This window comes from Heteronotia binoei, chromosome 21 (assembly GCF_032191835.1).
Source record: "Heteronotia binoei isolate CCM8104 ecotype False Entrance Well chromosome 21, APGP_CSIRO_Hbin_v1, whole genome shotgun sequence".
In the NCBI taxonomy this organism is placed as follows: domain Eukaryota; kingdom Metazoa; phylum Chordata; class Lepidosauria; order Squamata; family Gekkonidae; genus Heteronotia; species Heteronotia binoei.
Window position 1 is genome coordinate 167,271,514 of NC_083243.1, and position 19,821 is coordinate 167,291,334.

Sequence of the window (19,821 nt, forward strand, 5' to 3'; positions counted from 1 at the left end):
TGGAAATGACTTGGAGAAAAAGATGCATAATGGGGAGTTTTTCTCTTTCCTGCAGGCATTGCACTCTTGTCTTAGCCTTTTGTGGGATCATTCAGCAACATTTTAGACCTCCCAGAAGTCACTGCCTTTTGGATGTAGCTGTAAATCTGAGAGCCTAAGAATTAAAAGATGCAACAAATTCCTGGGGCTGAGAGGGGAGAGAGAAGCAAAGTTTTGTATGAGTATGTGAGGTAGCCAGCATAAAGGAGCTTCATGCAGCTACACTGCAGAGAGAGCCAGTCAACTTTCACTTGTTCTTCAGCTGAGTAGCTTGAGGCACTTTTGTTTTGAACCTTGCTGACTGGTATACCAGACAGCCAGCATATTGTTGTGGTTGATTAGGATCTGGAAGCCTCAGGGTCAAATCCCACTCTGCCAAGGTAGCTCACCTTGGCAAGCTTAACCTATCACATAAGCTTGTTTTGAGGATAAAATGGACACAGGGAGAATGTTGTATTCTGCTGTGGCACTTTGGATTCCCTTGGGTAGACAAGCCTCCTCCCTGTTTCTCTCCACCTCCTTCTGCCTACCAGGGTTATTCTGCACACTCAACTTACTCCTAATTTCCTTGGCAATAGATCCACAAGCAATGGAATTAGTTTGGACAGGGTTTTTCTGCACATCTGCCCTCCTTCTGCATTTTTACAGCAAATTCATATAAGTAGCTGAAGCAGTAAAACAAAGTTTGAGTCCAGTGATACCAACAAAGTTTGATTCAAGGTATAAGCGTTTGTGTTCATGGCCACTTCTTCGGATATAATGAAATGTAAGTCATCAGTCCATACATATAGATAGAAGTTGAGCAGTAAATTAGCATACAGCATACAGACAGACCAGAGAAATACATCCCAATCTACCATTTCAAATTGCATTACATTCTACAATTCACTATGCTACATTACAATCTACTATTCTAATCTATTTATTCCAAATAAGAAATAAAATAAAAGAGGACATATGGTCCCCTTCTGGGAGACTGGTGAGAACAGAGATATAAGGGATGAATGAGGTTAGCATATGTAATGAGATAAGAGACCAATATCCCTCTTAAGTCCTGGGAATTCCATTGTTCTGAGTGCAACTCAGCAATTTCTCTTTCTAGTCAATTCCTGAAGTTTCTTTGCAATAAAAGAGCTACCAAATATGGTAACCATATAAACGAAGTGTTATTCCTGTTTGGTCCTTGAATCTGTTAAACATTTTCATTATGCTGTATGCTAATTTACTTCTCTTCTTCTACCTATACGCCTTATATGTATGGACTGGTAATTTCCATTTCATTGTATCTGAAGAAGTGTGCATGCACATGGAAGCTTATATAATGAATAAAATTTAGTTACAGAGGCAATTTATTGTCTTTGCACATGCCTTAAATAATCAGGATTTTCAAGGCAGGGTGCTGCCATCATTGGTAGCATCATTGGTAGCATCATAGCATCCCCCCTTTTATTTTTTGTGCATGCTTATAATATTTTGATATCATGACTGCATTTTTTAAAAAGGCACTAAATATATCAATATACCTTTGTAGTGATAGATTGAGCAAGCTTCCTTCCTTCCTTCCTTCCTTCCTTCCTTCCTTCCTTCCTTCCTTCCTTCCTTCCTTCCTTCCCTCCCTCCCTCCCTCCCTCCCTCCCTCCCTCCCTCCTTCCTTCCTTCCTTCCTTCCTTCCTTCCTTCCTTCCTTCCTTCCTTCCTTCCTTCCTTCCTTCCTTCCTTCCTTCCTTCCTTCCTTCCTTCCTTCCTTCCTTCCCTCCCTCCCAAAGATATCCCTTTCTGCTCATATCTCCATAAGGGAAGGAGCTAGATACTTAGCTTTATTTTGTTTTCTTTAAAAAGAAAGCTGAGAATTCAAAGAACCTGTTTACCTTATCACTACAATGGTATGTCAGTATATTGATATTTTAGTGCCTTAAAAAAAACCCACTCATCTTCAGGGCAGAAGGTGAGGAATGGAGTGGTTTGCCAATGACAAATGTTCAGTCAACGAAAAGTGGGCTGGAGGTGCGTGGGACAAAGAAAACTGACAGAATCATTATGCACAAGGAAAAAGGGAACTCAAAATGAGCTTCCAGAAGAAGATTGGAATAAAACAAGTCTCAAAAGAAATGGAAAAAATGGGGGGGGGGGGGTTGCGATGAAGTGAAAACTAAAGGCACAAAACTGCATGTGGAAATTAGGGGATAAACCAATGTGGTATGGGGACAGAATCAACAACAACAAAAATCCTTGCAGAAAAGTTCCCAGATAAACTGGCATGTCGATTTCTTGGGTCAAAATAAGGAAGGATTTTTTTTTCCAAAGTCCCTTTAAAATATGGATAGATATTTGCAATTATTATTAAAGAAATTACATCAGAACCTCCTTTAAATCTGGCAAATGAAACAGTTTTGGAAGGTAGGTCAGAGCCTTTATGCTGGTCTTGGATTGATTTGACATACAGAAACACACAAAACCAAGCTGTTTTCCCCAGGGGCTGGATCTTAAGAAATGCTGCCTGCTCAAATGTCTTCACATTTCTGTCACTAAGGCTAACCATTCTTTGTGCTGATAAGCTCCCTTGTAAGGAGCAAGACCTAGAAATGCCCATGTTCCAATTCTACCTTCATCTACCCTTATTTCCTACACTTAAAAAATAACTGACGTTAACTAGACAGAAGAAAACATGTGCAATAACATATAAATAATTTACAATAATAATGTTGCCATTACGGGATCAACTGCCCAAATGAGATCCAAAGAAGAATTGCTAAATAGGACAATTCTATCTCACAAGGACCTCCAGGGCTGTCACCTTGTCCGACATACTTAGTGTTTGTGATTGATACCAGTGTCCCTGTCCCAACCACTCCCTGCGCCAGCATAGCATGCTTACAGAAGCTTGAGTTTTGGGAAACCAGATGACAGCCCCCAAGAGCAGCAGACAAAAGTGCAGAGGCAGGTGGTGTAAGAGAGAGAGACAGAAGCTCAGTGGGCTGGTTAAAATTTTTTGTCAGACCTGATTTTAGACCAAGGGCTATGTTAAGCCAGCCTCTTCCCACACTGCCTTGCTCTTCTCATCTCTCTTGCATCTGGTATTATGGCCCTGTGACATTACCTTCATGGTTGCCTTCCCTCTCCTTCCATTGTTGCTTTTCATAATTTACCTCGCCCATCTGCACAAACTGCTTCTTCTAATTTGCCAACACTGGCACTATTTGTACATTTGTTCTGCCAAAACTGGCTGCTTTTCTCCCCACACACCCTGCATGCACCGACACACATACATGCTGCCTGAAAATGTCTGATGAAACCTGTAGCATTCTGAAGTCCTTCCTCCCCCGCCTGCCCACCACATGTACAATAACTGACAAATTATACAGGCTTGAAAAAAAGCACTGAGCTGGTGTCTTGAAGCAAGCAAAATGATTAGGACCAAGAGCGTGAAATGATACCCTCTCTGAGTAGAGAAGAAAGGAAAGGGAAAGGTGGTGACAAAGTCTTATTCTCTGGGCTGTCATTACACAGAGGCGCGCCTGTGTAGGTACAGTACTTTCTACAAGCCACTGGCAGCTAGCCAAAGGGGGGGAAAAATAGTAAGAGTGTTTTTTGTTAAAATGACTTAGGACTAGATCCAAATCCATTTGAAATCAATGGAAAATCTTCCATTGACTTTAATGACCTTTGGATAAGGCACAAAGAGAAGATCAAGGCTGGAAAGTATAATAAGTCAGTAAGCCCATCTGGTGATACTTGCAAACGTCTAATGCCCCCAGTTACAGAGATTCTATGAATTTAAACCTCTCAAGGCAACACTTTGATCCAAAAATAACACACTTAGGGATGCAAAGATTTGGTTCTCTAAGCCTTCCTTGAGTTCTTGGAATCCAACTCAAGAACAAGGAAACTGAGATTTGTTCATTTTTGTTTGCTTGTTTGTTATGCCCATTAAGGTTTAACTGGATATTTATGTATGCTTGGTTGACTTTTAAATGTATTCTGTTCTTTGTTGCAAGCTACACAGAGACAGTGTTCCCTCTAACCTGAATTAGTATGAGCTAGCTCAGTTTTTTAGCCTCCAACTCACACATTTTTGCCTTAGCTCAGGAAGGACGGCCCCAGAGTAAACTAATTTATACAATAGCTAAATCATTTGCTCACAACTTTAATGCCAGTAGTTCACAAAGTAGAATCTTTGCTCACAAGATTCCACAACTCAGAGGGAGCATTGCGCAGAGGTGGTGAGAATATAGAAGGGCAGAGCTGCAATTTTGAGCACTGGTAGTTCTTCATTGGGGGAACATTTTATCAGAGTGTGCTTCCTCTTGCTCCAAAAGCAGTAGCTCTCATTTGGTCTCCTCCAAGAGGTCCACTTGTCAATATCTACCTACAACATGCTTTCCTGTGATACTACCTTCTTCATTTGTGTCAGTATATAATCCGATACCAGACACCTTGAGGACAGCCAAGACTTGAATGCTCCTTGATGGATATTCATCCTGGCAGTTCTTTAAAATTAGGAGAGGTTCCACAACTTTCCAAGGAATACCAGTGTAACCATTCTCAGAATAAGGACATTATTTCCAAAAAATCAAGCCTCAAATTCCATGGAGATCCCAGTCTTAGTGCCGTTGAATGAGCACTTCTTGTTTCTGATTCAGTGTTTTCGTTTGCTTAGCAACCAATGCCAGGCAAATATGGCTTGCCTCACAGAGAGATGCAGAGGTAGATTGTCTCTCCCCCATTCTTCATCATGGTCCTGCCATCATGGTCCAGCTTTTGTCAAGCCCTGGGTCTCAAGCAGAGACCAGGACTCCAACTCCTATGAAGAAAGGTTGAAACGCTTGGGGCTCTTTAGCTTGGAGAAACGTCGACTGCAGGGTGACATGATAGAGGTTTACAGATTATGCATGGGATGGAGAAGGTAGAGAAAGAAGTACTTTTCTTCCTTTCTCACAATACAAGAACTCGTGGGCATTCGACGAAATTGCTGAGCAGACAGGTTAAAACGGATAAAAGGAAGTACTTCTTCACCCAAAGGGTGATTAACATGTGGAATTCACTGCCACAGGAGGTTGTGGCGGCCACAAGTATAGCCACCTTCAAGAGGGGTTTAGATAAAAATATGGAGCAGAGGTCCATCAGTGGCTATTAGCCACAGTGTGTATATGTGTGTGTGTGTGTGTGTGTGTGTGTGTGTGTGTATATATATATATATATATAAAAATTTGGCCACTGTGTGACACAGAGTGTTGGACTGGATGGGCCATTGGCCTGATCTAACATGGCTTCTCTTATGTTCTTATGTTCTTAACCTGTATCTGACAAACGCAGCTTTGACTTCTGAAAGGTTATGCCCTGGAAAATCTGTTGGATTTTAAAGCGCTACTACTAGACTTGAATCTAACCTGTAAGAAGTCCTAGAGAGCTCATGGAATGGGGCAGAGGAGGGGGAGCTGGTCACAGACCCCAGCTAGTGTTACCAGCCATCCTGCTGGAGGTGGGGGATCATCCACTTGCAGGCTCCCACCAATGATCAGGTGGCCAGTGGAGGGACTTACAATGAGCAGGAGGGAGGCCAAGGCTATGTTGCCAGCAATACAGCAACAACACTTCCAGCATGCACTGGAAAGGACATCATCACATTAGTGATGTCATGGTAATACTCTAGCGTCTGAGCAAAAACTCTATGATAGAAGCCATTTTACCATAGAGTGTTTGCCCAAATACCAGAGCATCACTGTGATGTTGCAATGTGATAACATCATCACTTCTGCATCATTGGCAACATAGCCTGGGCCTCCCTCCCACTCCTGGTAGAAGAAGAAGATATTGGATTTATATTCTGCCCATCACTATGAATCTCAGAGTGGCTCGCAATCTCCTTTACCTTCCTCCCCCACAACAAACACCCTGTGAGGTAGGTGGGGCTGAGAGAGCTCTCCCAGAAGCTGCCCTTTCAAGGACAGTTCTGTGAGAGCTATGGCTGACCCAAGGCCATTCCAGTAGCTGCAGGTGGAGGAGTGGGGAATCAAACCCAGTTCTCCCACATAAGAATCCATGCACTTAACTACTACACCAAACTGGCTCTCATCCCACACCTGTTGCCAGCACAGACCTGGCAACCCTAACCCGAGCATGTCGTAGAGAACCCACTGACAGGTGCCCTACATGCAGGCCTTCGGAATAATCTGTGCTGCAAAGCCCTGGGCCAGAACTTCCTGAACCAAGATACCATTTCCCTCCATTTTCCACCCCAAGAATCTGCTTCACCATCTTCAGAAAGCCTTGTGATCGCGTGTCACTCACTAAGTTGTTAACAAACCCATCTGGAAACAACAGGATGGTGAGGGAGTAAAAGGCTGTGTGCAAAAAGGCCACCCATTTACAGATCTCTCAGCTAAGCACAGGGCTGGTGGCAGAACACACAAGGGTATAAGGACTAAGTCGGGGGGGGGGGGGGTCGGTAGGAAAAGCCCACCAGGAACTCATTTGCATATTAAGCCACACCTCCTGATGTCACCATTGTTTCACACAGTTTTTTGTAGGAAAAGCACAGCAGGGACTTATTTGCATATTAGGCCACACCCCTGACACAAAGCCAGCCGGAACTGCATTCCTGTGCGTTCCTGCTTTAAAAAAGGCCTGGACTCAGTTAACTTCTAGTACTCTTTGATGCAAGTTACCATCCTTGGTATTTCTTGGGATCCTGTAACCCAGGGTTGTCAAACTCATTCGTTATTAGGGTTGCCAAGTCCAATTCAAGAAATATCTGGGGACTTTGGGAGTGGAGCCAGGAGACTTTGGGGGTGGAGCCAAGATCAAGGCTGTGACAAACATAATTGAACTCCAAAGGGAGTTCTGGCCATCACATTTAAAGGGACGGCACACCTTTTCAATTCCTTCCTTCCATAGGAAATAATGAAGGATAGGGGCACCTTCTTTTGGGGCTCATAGAATTGGACCCCCTGGTCCAATCTTTTTGAAACTTGTGGGGTATTTTGGGGAGAGGCACTAGATGCTATCCTGAAAATTTGGTGCCTCTACCCCAAAACACAGCCCCCCCCGATACCCACAAATCAATTCATGATTTTCTATGGGAATAAATCTCCATAGGGAATAAGAGTTCCCAGAAGACAATTCCCTCCCCCCACCCACCACTTTCTGAGGACTCTGAAGCGGGGGGAGGGCCTCCAAACTGGGGGATCCCCTGCCCCTACCTGGGGATTGGCAACCCTATTTGTTATGAGGGCCAAATATGACATAAATGAGACCTTGTTGGGTTGGGCCAGGCCATGTCGGGCCAGGTCATGTATGTACCTATTTAAGATTAGATAGCAGAGATATAACATTTATAAAGGACACAGACAAACACAATTAAATATATATATTAAAAAACTTAAAACATGCTTAAAACATTAGCACTTGTTGGTTTTAAAGGTGCTTTCTTTCTTTTTTTCCCATGGGGTCCAGGAAACTGGGCAAAGGAAGCTCTGGCTCCTTCCTTCCTTCCCCAGGGGACCAGGAGGGGGAACAGCCTCAGCCAATAGAAGGAAGAGAGGCTTGGCTCAGTAGCTCTGCTGTGTGATTGAGAAAGCCTGGAAAAACAAGCTCTGCCTCCCTCCCCTTCCTCCCCAAGGGAGAAACCTCAGCCAATGGAGAAAATAGAGGTTTTGCTCTGTAGCTCCTGTGCAATTGAGCAAGCCTTGCAAGAGAGAGGGAGAAGGAAGCAGATGACAGCCAGTTGCTTGGGGGCCTGATTCAGTCCCCAGGCTGCATGTTTGAAACCCCTGCACCTGTTTTTAACTTACCCCACTATCTGTCCTTAGCAGCCCCATAGCTCAGAGTCAAAGAGGGAGGGGGCCAGAGGGGGTGAGAGCAAGAAGCTGGAGAGGCTGGGGGACACCCCTCTCCTCCCCCCCTCCAGTGCAGCCCGTAGCTGCCGCTCTATTAACCTCCCCTTCCCTATGTAGGGCCCCTTCGTTGGAGGGCCTCCAGGACCAGCGAGGGGGAGGGTGGCAGATAGAGAGAGAACAGCAGTGAATGAGATGGGGACAGAGTAAGAGAGCGGCAGAGTGAGCGAGAGATAGAACGGCAGTGCAAAGGACAGGGACAGAGTAAGAGAGCGGCAGAGAGATAGAGAGAACTGCAGCATGAAAGACAGGGGGTACAGAGTGAGAGAGAGGCAGAGAGAGAGAGAGAACGGCAGGGCGAAATACGGAGACAGAGCAGCAGAGTGAGAGAGAGAGGGAACGGCAGCGCGAAAGACAGGAGGACAGAGTGAGAGAGCGGCAGAGAAAGAGAGAGAATGGCAGGGCGAAAGACAGGGGGACAGGATGAGAGAGAGGCAGAGAGAGAGAATGGCAGCGCAAGAGAGAGGGGGACAGTGAGACAGCAGCAGAGAGACAGAAAGTGGGAGAGCGAGAGAGCAATATCCAGAGAGCCAGAGAGAGAATGCAAGAGAGAGCTGGGGCCTGGCAGGGTGGCTGCTGGAGGGAAGTAGCAGCCAAGCCCCGTGGACCCCCACCAAATTTTTCAGCTCCCGAGCCCCTCCACCCAAACTTTTCTGGCTATGGGCCTGCTCCAGTGTGATTTAAATTGCATGTAAGCTCTGATTTCTCTTCTACCTTTCCTGGAGCTCAGCCTGCAGTGATCAACTTCCAGTTCCAAAAGTCAAAAGAAGGCTGATTTGTATCTCCGCACTCCCTCCCCGTTTCCCTGCTTTCCTGTGCCCTTTCTCAACCGGGAGCAGCAGGGAATGCACGCAGCTTGTACACGCTGGCTGGGGGAGACATGTTCTTGCCACCCTCCCCACCACAAAAGGACTCTAGCTGCCCTTGCAGCCTCGGCAATCTAGGGGCCTCCTCTCCCACCCACCTAAGAACTTTAGGCTCATGGCAGTGGAAAACAAGGCAGCACATGGAGCTCCCAGTTCTTCATGGCCAGACTAAGGGCTGCTGGGAGCAGGGGGTGGGGCTGGTTGGAACTTTTGGAATCTGCCCGCTCTGCTCAGTGTGCTTCAGGGGAGAGCTTGCCTGTGCAGTGCCGCTATCTGCTTCATGTGCTAAGGTGATGGGGGTGAGGGGTCCTGAGGGGACGGGGGAGCCAAGGCTTGAGGAGGGGGCCAGTAAAATCCACAAGGAGGCTGGGCTCTTTGGGCCCCATGGTGTGCTACCAGCCTGGTCCTTAGCCTCCTTGCAACTGTAAATTTGTAATTGCAGGGAGACTATGGGCCTTTTCACACTTACCAGTGGAAACTGGAAGAGAATCGGTATTGTGCCAACCTGGAGTAATCTGGGAAACAGATGGGAGTTTTCAGACACAGTGGTTTTTTTTCCGGTAGGGTTCTGTGATCAAAGCAAGCCATTTCACACTATTCCGCTTTTATCTCGCTTCCACAAGCGCCAGTTGTTTTCGCACCATCTCCAGCTTTTTTTTTTTTTTTGGAACGTCAGACCAAGATCGCTAAAGCGCTATAGCGATGTTTCAAAACAGCAACACCATTGGGATGCTTGGACTCCATTGAGATGCCTGAGATCACTGCCGCTGACACTTGAAGAAGAAGAATTGCAAATTTATACCCCGCCCATCTCTCTGAATCAGAGACTCAGAGCGGCTTACAATCTCCTTTATCTTCTCCCCCCACAACGGACATCCTGTGAGGTGGGTGGTGTTGAGAGGACTCTCACAGCAACTGCCCTTTCAAGGACAACCTCTGCCAGAGCTATGGCTGACCCAAGGCCATTCCAGCAGGTGAAAGTGGAGGAGTGGGGAATCAAACCCGGTTCTCTCAGATAAGAGTCCGCACACTTAACCACTGCTCCAAACTGGCTCTTGGTAACAAGTGCCCCATTGGATACACAGTTCAAGTGAGAGATCAGGGCACCAGGCATTGGTCTGTCATCTGTTGCTATCACTTCCATACCCACATGGGAGTCAAGGGGATGTGATTGGTTTGTAGGTGACTCTGAGGCACATTTTTTTGGGGGGGGCTGTTGCCACCTGGAGAGGGGTTGCCCATAGGGCAGCAGGTTTCAGTGGGAGAACAGACCAACAGTGATTGGTGAGATAGATGTTGCTAACCCAGCCTGATGTGCACCCATTCATGCCCACAGGCTATTGGCTGGAAAGTGACTTGTGCCATGCTGCAGCAGGTATAAATGTCGGAGGGAGCCACAGATTTCTGTGGGTTGTAGTTGGTGAGTGGTTTGTGTGGAAGGCTATTGTTCTATTAGTACTATTGTTCTAATAGTCATGGTTTCCATCACAACAGTATTGAGACTTCTTATGGAAGTGGTGCAGGTGGTCATTAGCAGTCCGTTCTCCAGTTTGAAAATAGAGAGCGATTGCTGTGAAGTGAAAGAGATAGAGCATTGGTTCCAAATTTAATTGCAGCCAGGAAGAAGAAAACAGAAACATGTCTGGGATCTTAGGCATCTCAATGGAGCCCAGGCATCCCAATGGTGGTGCTGTTTTGAGATATCACTATAGCGCTATAGCGATCTCAGCCTGACATTCCAAAAAAAAAAGCCAGAGATCGTGCACCCGCCAGCAAAAAGGGCGTGAAAACAGCCCTCCTGGAATCACTACGGGACATTTCACACAGCGTCCCATAGCAATTTCAACCTGGAAGGAGGGGTTGAAGACTGGAGGAAGCTGCTCTTTGTTAATAATGACTCAGGCACTCCTCACTGCCGGGACAGCCATGGGACTGTGTGAAAAGGTAACCGGTAGCAGCCAGTTACTGAGTCGAGTCTGTCTGAAATGACAACAGAAACCCGCTGCTGTTCAGTAACTGACCAGCTGCCATACCAGAATACTTAGGCTGTGTGAAAAAGATCTATAATTGTCCCAGCATTGCTTGGACATAAATTTCATCTAGGATGTTTGTGCTTGTTGTAGTCCATCACGAAAACCAGTTGATGCCTGGTTTTCTGTGGCTTTCACCATTTGCATGGACACATTGAAATGGAATCCAACAAACTGATTTTCCACTTCCGCAGTCATCTCTATCATCTCTTGGCATTCCAGTCAGATGTCTTATCCCAGCAGGTCTGTAATACCAAGTAAATCACAATTGCATTCATGCATGAAAAACTTCTGTTCTTCACATTTATGCCCTTTGATTCCTAGCATCAGCTGCATGCCAACCTTATACAGGTTCAGCCCCCCTTTTTTCTGTCTTCATTTTAACAGAGATTCTCTAAACAAGAGGGCTGCTTTAAACCTAAGAGTGCCAGCCTTTTTTTTAACAGCAGACCTGTTGCCACTGTACTTAAAAGCAACAGTCTTACTCATTTTTCTGTTATGCACCTCAGTGAAGGGTATCCAGGAAAACAGATGCTTCATTGACATACATTGACCTTTCCTCAAGGATTCAAAAATCAGTTTGTATGAAAGAATTATGCAGGATGAGATTAAAGAACATGGGGGAATTCAGTTTTAAACCACCTCTCTTCCAGCACTTATTAGCTGTTTTATATCCAAGGACTTGAGAAGTGTTATGGTATCTTACTTTACTCTCAGAACATTCAGAAATGGATTAAGCCAACAGTGAGCTTCATGAATATAATATGCCACTCTACCTGCTATGTCACCCTGCCAAGCCCCATACATCCATTACACCATCCTTGAAAAATGCCACAATACATTTGGCTCCATATGTTTGACTGACATTTTACATTTCTTGCCATCTAGGAACGTGGCCATTTCCCCTTGTTCTGTGATAAGATGTGTGGAATTTTCTATGGAACATTGTGAGGATGCTCAGAGGACTATGCACATGCTGTGATCAATAATCTGAGGAGTCTTGTGAGCAAAAATTCTATTTCATGAGCTGCTGGTGTTAAAGTTGTGAACTACTGCATAAATTAGTTTGCTGTGGGGTCATTCTTCCTGAGCTAAGACAAAAATGTGTGAGGTGGAGGCTAAAAAACGGTGAGCTGACTCACATTAACTCAGCTTAGAGGGACACTGGCTGTGTGATGATGTGCAAATGAAAGGAAGGCACAAGATGTGGTGTTGGGTACATAATTTGACTTCTTGAGAGTCTCAAATTTCATTTTTAAAACCCAAAATGATTTTTTTTTAACCTGCTGTGTTTGCAAAAGTAAGCTTTGGATTGGGTGAGCAATGCCTGGAGAAATTCCAGAAGTCAGAGGAGCTGCAGATCAGTGGATGAGGTTTCAGTGAGACACACTGATCACAAAACCCAACTTTTCTTCATGCAGAATTGGAGTTACCTTGTGTTGATGTTTTTAGCATGATGATGCATAGCCCTGAATATGCTGTCCTGACAACTTCCAGATCTTTGGATGTTTTCTGAAGATCCCACTTACTGTATAGGTGCGTCTTTATGCTACAAAAAAGGGCCTGGATTGGATGGGGCCATTGCACTACCGTCTATTCAGTATAACATCTTATTCATTCCTGCTGTTTGAGAGGATCCACTCCTGTTGTTTTGTTTAGCCACAATGAACAAGCAGACCATTGAAACATTTTGTATTTTCTGTCCTCTTTACTACAATGCCAGAAAAGACCTTGGCCTTTACATTATCTCCTTCTTTACCCCTCCTCCCAGAGAGCAGCAAATAGAAAAGACATTCATTTAACAGCTATTGAGTGCTCAGTAATGCTAACATTTGCATCCATTTCAGATAATGCTCAAGCTAGAGAGAAAGGAAATGATGGACCCATTAAATCCCATGTTTGTGACTAAGAAATTAACTGTAGCTGCGAATCAAGAGAAAATAAGCAGATTAGCTCCTCAAATAGTATGTATTAGTCTTATGTGGTACAAATTTACTCAAAGGTAAATTTCATTGAGATCAATGGGTATCCCTAGTAAGGCTGCCATTTTATTTCCAGATGGATAGGCATGTTAATCTATTGTAGCAAAATCAAATGGAAGTCCAATGGCATTTTACGCAAGTTAGATTCTGGATCCCCATTTAACAAACAAACAAAAAAACCCTTCACAAAACAACTCTAGGGCTGGGAGGTATAATAGGAAATGGAGAACATACAATGACAAGGAAATATTTGCAAAACAGTTGAAAATCCATTAGGAAACTGAATAGAAAAAAATATTACAGCTTTCTTAACCAACTGGCTCTTGAACCCTCAAAAAACAAACCAAACAACTGAGGGCAGAGATAAAGCTTTTAACATGTCTGTTACATTTCTCCTGTTTCACCTTCAACCCTGCCCCGTTGAACCTCTGCAACACAGCCCGGAGGCGGCCGGTGAACTCCTCTTTGGTGGCGGCAGCTGTCAACACATCGTCAAAGAACGGCTGGACCCTGAGAATACCTTTAAGAAGGAGTCCATCAGGTTCTGAAAGATTCCCGGAGCCACACTGACTCCGAACTGCAAGTGCTTTACTCTGAAGGCTCCCCGGTGCGTAACGATTGTTTGCGCCTCTGCTGTGGCGGCGTCCACAGGGAGCTGTTGGTATGCATGTGCCAGGTCCAGTTTCCCCCAAATTTTACCCCCATTAATGACACTAGTACATTTTATTTATTTATTTATTTATTTAGAATTTATATCCCGCCCTTCCCACAAGTGGCTCAGGGCGGCTTCCAACAGTAAATCCAGCATAAAAATTAAACAATATTTAAATATGAAAGAGTTAAACATTTAAAACAGATAAAACCTTAAAAATTAATAAATATTCTAAATATAAAAGAGGAAAACTGGCAAGTTGCATTAAATTCTCAAGCTAGGTATAAGCTAGCCGGAAGAGGGTCGTCTTACAGGCCCTGCGGAACTGAGCAAGGTCCCGCAGGGCCCTCACCTCCTCCGGCAGCTGATTCCACCATGTAGGGGCCATAACAGAGAAGGCCCTTTCTCTGGTGGCTTTCAAGCGGGCTTCTTTTGGCCCAGGGATAGTAAGGAGATTTTGTGTTCCCGACCTCAGTACTCTCTGGGGAACGTGTGGGGAGAGACGGTCCTTCAGGTACACAGGTCTCAAGCCATATAGGGCTTTAAAGGTAAAGGTACATGGCTCACCACCGGAACCGATTACGCATGGCCCTGCAGCGCCTTATTAATTGTGCATTTGTAATCAGCCCAGACACGGATGCTGCCATTGGACTTGATCAGGGTGACGATGGGGGTTTCCCACTTCACATTTGCTACTGGTTCAAGGACCCCTTGGGCCACAAAGTGGTCTAGCTCCTCTTCAATCTTGGGTCTCAATGCTTGGGGTATGCGCCTGGCCTTCAGCTGTATGGGCTGCATATTCGAGTTTAGCTGTAATGCTATGGGGTCCCCTGTGTACGTTCCCAGGGTTCTGACAAACACAGTGAAAAATTCCTCGCACATGGTTTGGAAGTCGCTTTGAATGGGGGCGTGATGGATATCCGTTACTCATATCCCTAGTGCCTCGAACTAGGGCCGCCCCAGGAGGCTACTCAGGTCCCCTTCCGCTACGATTAGGGGAAGCTTGCCCCTGAACCTCCTGTATGTAACCTGGACCAGGCCCACTCCCAGGACTGCAACCTCCCACTTTTGGAAATCGCAGACTATGAATGGGAATGGTTGTAGTTGGGCCTCTCCCCCTGGACATAACCCCCTAAATGTGCGGGCTGAAATGACCATCTGGCCTGCCCCCGAGTCTACTTCCACTTTGCAGGGCTTGCCGTCAATGAACACAGTCACGTAGTACTTATCGGGGGATGGGAGGGGCAGTTGGCTACCTGGGCCCCCATCGTGGAGAGTGCCTGGATGTCATCCATGAGTGCGACCTCGTGGCAGTGGCCATCTTGTTGGCATGGAGGTTTCCCTTGCCACTGCGCCAACGTTCAGCAGTCCCGGGCCAGGTGCCCAGCCTTTCTGCATGTGTGGCACATCGTGCTCCGAAACCTGCAGGTGTGTCGCTCGTGTGACTCCCTGCAGCTGGTGCAGGTCTTGGGGGTGGTCGTTTCTGTCGCCTGTGCTCGTGGCTTTTGTCAACTTGCCTGTTGCAGCTTCAGGGCATCGTCCCATCGGAGTCTTCCAACTCTGTGGCCAGTCGCAGCTGGTGAGCGCTGGTGCCCGGGCGGCAGGCCTTCTCCTTACTCGCATCCTTGGTGGCGGCTATCTGTAGTGCCTTCGCCAGGGTAGGACCATCTTCCGTAGCAATTTTCCTACGTGCCTTCTAGTCCCGGAGGCCGTGAGTGAACTTCACGATCAGGGCATCTTCACGTTGCGCACTGTAGTCCGCCTTCCTTCCCATGTCACGCAGGCGGGCCAGGAAGGTTACGGCCGTCTCATTAGGTTCCCGGAATCTGTCAAGGAACTGTAGCCGCCGGGTGAGGTGGGTAGACCGGGACGAAATGGCCAGTCAGTGCCTTGATGATCTCGTCAAGGGAGGATGCTTCAAGCATTCCTGGTGTGACCAGGCCCTCCACGAGCTGTAGGGTTGCCATCCTGTAGTTGCTCAGCAGGATGGCCTTTTTGATTTCTGGTTCTTCATCCTTGATTCGTTGCACCACGAGGTGGTACTTGAATCTTTTGACCCAGGCTTCCCAGACCTCGGGCTGTGCTATGTTGAACTCCAGAATGGAGTTTTGCGATCTGGACGTGGTGGCCATGGTCAGGCCAGGTGGCGATGCCTGTTGCGTGGTAGCACTGGAGCTCTGCACGTTTGGCGATGCCGATTGGTCCTGGGCCTCGCTCATCTGGATCCCATCTTCGTCACCACTATAATATAGTGGGTTCTATGCACAGAGGAGTCACCAGTTGAGTGATCACAAGCTCTTTAATAGACATGATATAGGATAGGGTTACATTACAAGACTGGGGATGGGGGTCTACCGGCCAACTTACATACGTCTCTGGATTCCCGTGCTAGCACATCATTGGGTCATTCAAACTGGTGGGGGCTTGTGATTGGTCTAGGGCTGCAGAGATTTGGATCCTGCAGCCCTTTGTTCCCAAGCCCCAAGCTCAGTCCATATGGCTCTAATGAGCCCGGCAGGCACATCCAGAGTCTTCACTTGAGTCCACATACATAACACATTGTGTTTGGAATTTTCACTTTCTCCTGAGCCAAGCACCCCATACTCTTTTATTGTTGAAACTGTTGAACAAACTTTGAGTTCAGTGGCACCTTTAAGACCAACAAAAAAATTTTCAGGGTATAAGCCAAGCACACTTCTTCAGAAACTGTTGCTCAGTATTTCCAATGAGCAGTACTTTGAGTGTATGTACTGTTTTTGCATGTGCACAGTTGGTGGCATTCATCATCACATCAGGCACCTGGCTGGTATCTACTGTTGGCACATGCTTAGAATCACAAGGCAAGGAGTCATGATGTGTGACATACACACAGCGTCACTTAGCAACAGTTTGAGTTGATCCTGAGTACCCAGTTTGAGTTGATCCTGGAAGAAATAGATTTTTGCCACATTCCCCTGCAATCTCCTGAAATCCCTGGAAAGTAGATTCTTTGGCATTGTGGGACCCATGTGGATTATGAAGAGGAGACTGGATTTATACCCCACAGATTGATTCTCCATTATACTCTATGGGGACCAGACTTCATAGAGTATGATGGAGTGCTCAGTCAACATCCCCCCACCCCGGTTTCTGCTAACCCTGAATCAGGAGTAGGCCCTCCAATCCAGGGGATCCCCTGCCCCCAGCTGGGGATTGGCAACTCTATCTGTGAGTACACATCTTGAACTGCCATGGGCTACCCTGGTTTGGGTTGGGGCCATAACACACAGAGAGGGGAAATTTGAACTTTTTTCCCCTACTTCAATTTGTCCCACTGGGCAGAACAAGCAGACAATGTAAAGTATTACATTGGGGCATAAAGTAGCACCATAGTGGGCAAAGGAGAAGGGTGGATAGGTGAGTCCCTGGAGAGATAGGACAAGAAACACAATAGCTTCATCTTACTTCATTGCCTCTTAAGTATTTAAAGACATCAGCATTGTACGAGATAACCTAGCAATTTTTTGATTAAGCAGTCCTCCAGAGCCTCTACAGTTTGTAAACTCATATATGCCTTAAGAATTAGGTAACATCCTTGCTTTTATCTTCTGAAGAACAGATAGAAATGGGGAAAGCTACGTGTCTGTCACTGAGAGGAATGAGTTCCTTTTCTTTTCCTTCATACACTGTGGAAGAACTGAGCTTCTGCTTCCCTGTTTCTAGTGCAAAACAGAGGGGGGAAATAAGGTATAGGTGCACAGAAAAATAATCAGCAGTGTGATCCTAAGAACACTTTCCTAGGAATAACCCCCACTTGAATTGACTTGAATATGATTATAAATGTCAGCTTGAGACTGCTCGGTGAATGAACTAAAAATTCATCCTAATGATCCATCATACTTTTTTTCTGTAACACTTGCACATTCTTGTTATCTAATTTTCATATTGCTTTGAAAATAAAGTCAAAGAGTCTGGTCCAGACTGGCAGTTTAAGCCGACACAGGAACAGCTGGCAGATGGATTTGCTGGTAGAGCATCTGCTTCGGAAACAGAAGGTCCCAGGTTCAATCCCCGGCATCTCCAAAAAAGGATCCAGGCAAATAGGTGTGAAAAACCTCAGCTTGAGACCCTGGAGAGCTGCTGCCAGTCTGAGAAGACAATACTGACTTTGATGGACCAAGGGTCTGATTCAGTATAAGGCAGCTTCATATGTTCATATGATTTAAAAATCAAGTCCAAACATGCACATCTGCTACCCGTCCTGCTCCTGCACACACCCCGTCCTCCATCCTCTCTGAGGTGGCTCAAAAAGCTACCACTTATGAAGTGGTAGCAAATTCTTCTGCCGCATGCCATCCACCTTTCCCGGTATCTGAACGTGGGAGCGCACAAACAAGGGGTGAGGGAACAACTTACAGTGTGGCTGATGAGGCAGCCCTAGAAAATAAAGCAGGAGAAGGAAGTTGGCCAGGGAATGGATTTGAGCCCTAGGCAGGCTGGATCCAGACCGCAGGCTGCATGTTTAACCTCCCCTGACTTAAAGTTTATGATTTGCTCCAAGAAGTATAGAATGCGCTGCCACAGCATAGATTGTAGTCCTCTCAGGTCACTTATCACAGAGGGGAATGCTTTCTAATATATGCCAGTATCTACAGTATGTATGTTTTTTTTCTTTTCAAAGCTGCATTAGTATTTTCAAAAGGCATGCAACACACCCACCTATTAGTTGGCTTTTTTGTTCACTCTCAGTAAATCCTTCCTGCTGAGATCTGTTGCTTTCAGTCTGACTGTCCTCTCTATATTTTCTAAGTAGCCCCCCAACTGAGCAAGTTGTTTCTTATATGCTTCAGAATGCAAACTTGAGACATTGATACAATTACTCCTGATAAAACTATTTGGTATATTATTTCTTAAGGATGAGAATTATTGTACTGGAAAACTGTGTTCTTATCCATGGGTTTTCTGTGCACAGACAATATTAATCTAAATTCTTCTTTTTATATTAAAAAAAACCACCCAGAAAATGAATGTTTTGGGAACAAATGTCATTTCAAATGCACTATTGACATGTTTAAAATTTATCCATGCTTTTTTTTAAAAAAAAGTTTCTGCCGGAAAGCCGCCTTGGTTCAAAAAGATGTCACCAATTATCAATGCCCCACAACAATAGTCAATAGAAATGGATAGGGCTGAACTAAAACACCTCCCCACAATTTAGTTGCCCTGTTCAAAGCTCATAAACAACTTTTTTGTATGTGTGAGGAAGAAATATCCTTATGAATATAAACTCCCAGGTGACAGGTATCCAATATTTGTTAAATAGCCCAAGGTTTTTTCGGAAGTCACTCAAATTTTGATTGAATACATTTTGTGGGGCCTTTAGGGGGTTTGGCCTATATGATCATGCAATTGTCGTTTCACTCATCTGTAGTCTTGTCCAATGTTCCCTCTATTTTTTTCTCCCTACTGTGGAACAGTTCACATCCTGAGCAGAATATAACTGCTGTAATTTTAAAATGGGCAATGGGCAGTGCACGACCTTGCATGGCTCCAAAATGTTGCTGATCAGGGGCTTCCTGTGTGAATGAGTGGCCACTTATATACACACAGCTTAGAGGGAACACTCTCTATGCCAGTGGTCCCCAAACTTTTTGGCCCTGGGGACTGGCCCCAGGGCCAGCAGGGTGAGGGCACCCAATTTGGTCTCCCCCCCACAACGTTTTCTCCTCCCTCCTTTGCCCCCCGTGCAGACTTGCCGCCCTTCGTGCAGCTTCGCTGCTCCCTCATTCAACCCCCCCCACACACACACAGCCTCGCCTCCTCCCTCATTTTCACCATTTTAAGGCTGGGGAAGAGGCCATGAAGTGCCTCCCAGGTCAAACCCCCCCCCCCGCCAATCAGCTAATGGGTGGGAAAACAACAGGAGCAGCAGCAGCAAGTGACGCTGCCCTTGCCTCCTTCCCTTCCCTGGACTTAACATGGTGAAAACAGGGGGAGGAGGAGGCGCCGTGGGGGGGGGGGGGGGGTGGCGAGGCTGTGTCGGGGGGGGGGGGCGGCAAGGCTGAGCAGTCCGTTTCAAACAGGCCGCGGCCCAGTACCGGTCCCGGCCTGGGGGTTGGGGACCCCTGCTCTATGCCTAGTTGCAACTACCATACTCTTGCTGGTCCCCTTAAGGATTATTTTTCTCACCATAGCTCATATTGTCCCATACCAAGTATTTCGATGGCTGGACTAATAGGTTTTGATGGAACAAACACTAATTTTTATTGAAAAGTTGTGGCTGTCTTGGATCAAAGTCTTCTTTGGTGTCATTATGGAAAGCCAGTTTTAATTCATTTTAAAATATTGGTCAAGCTGTGTCCCACATCTGCCCTTTCCACCA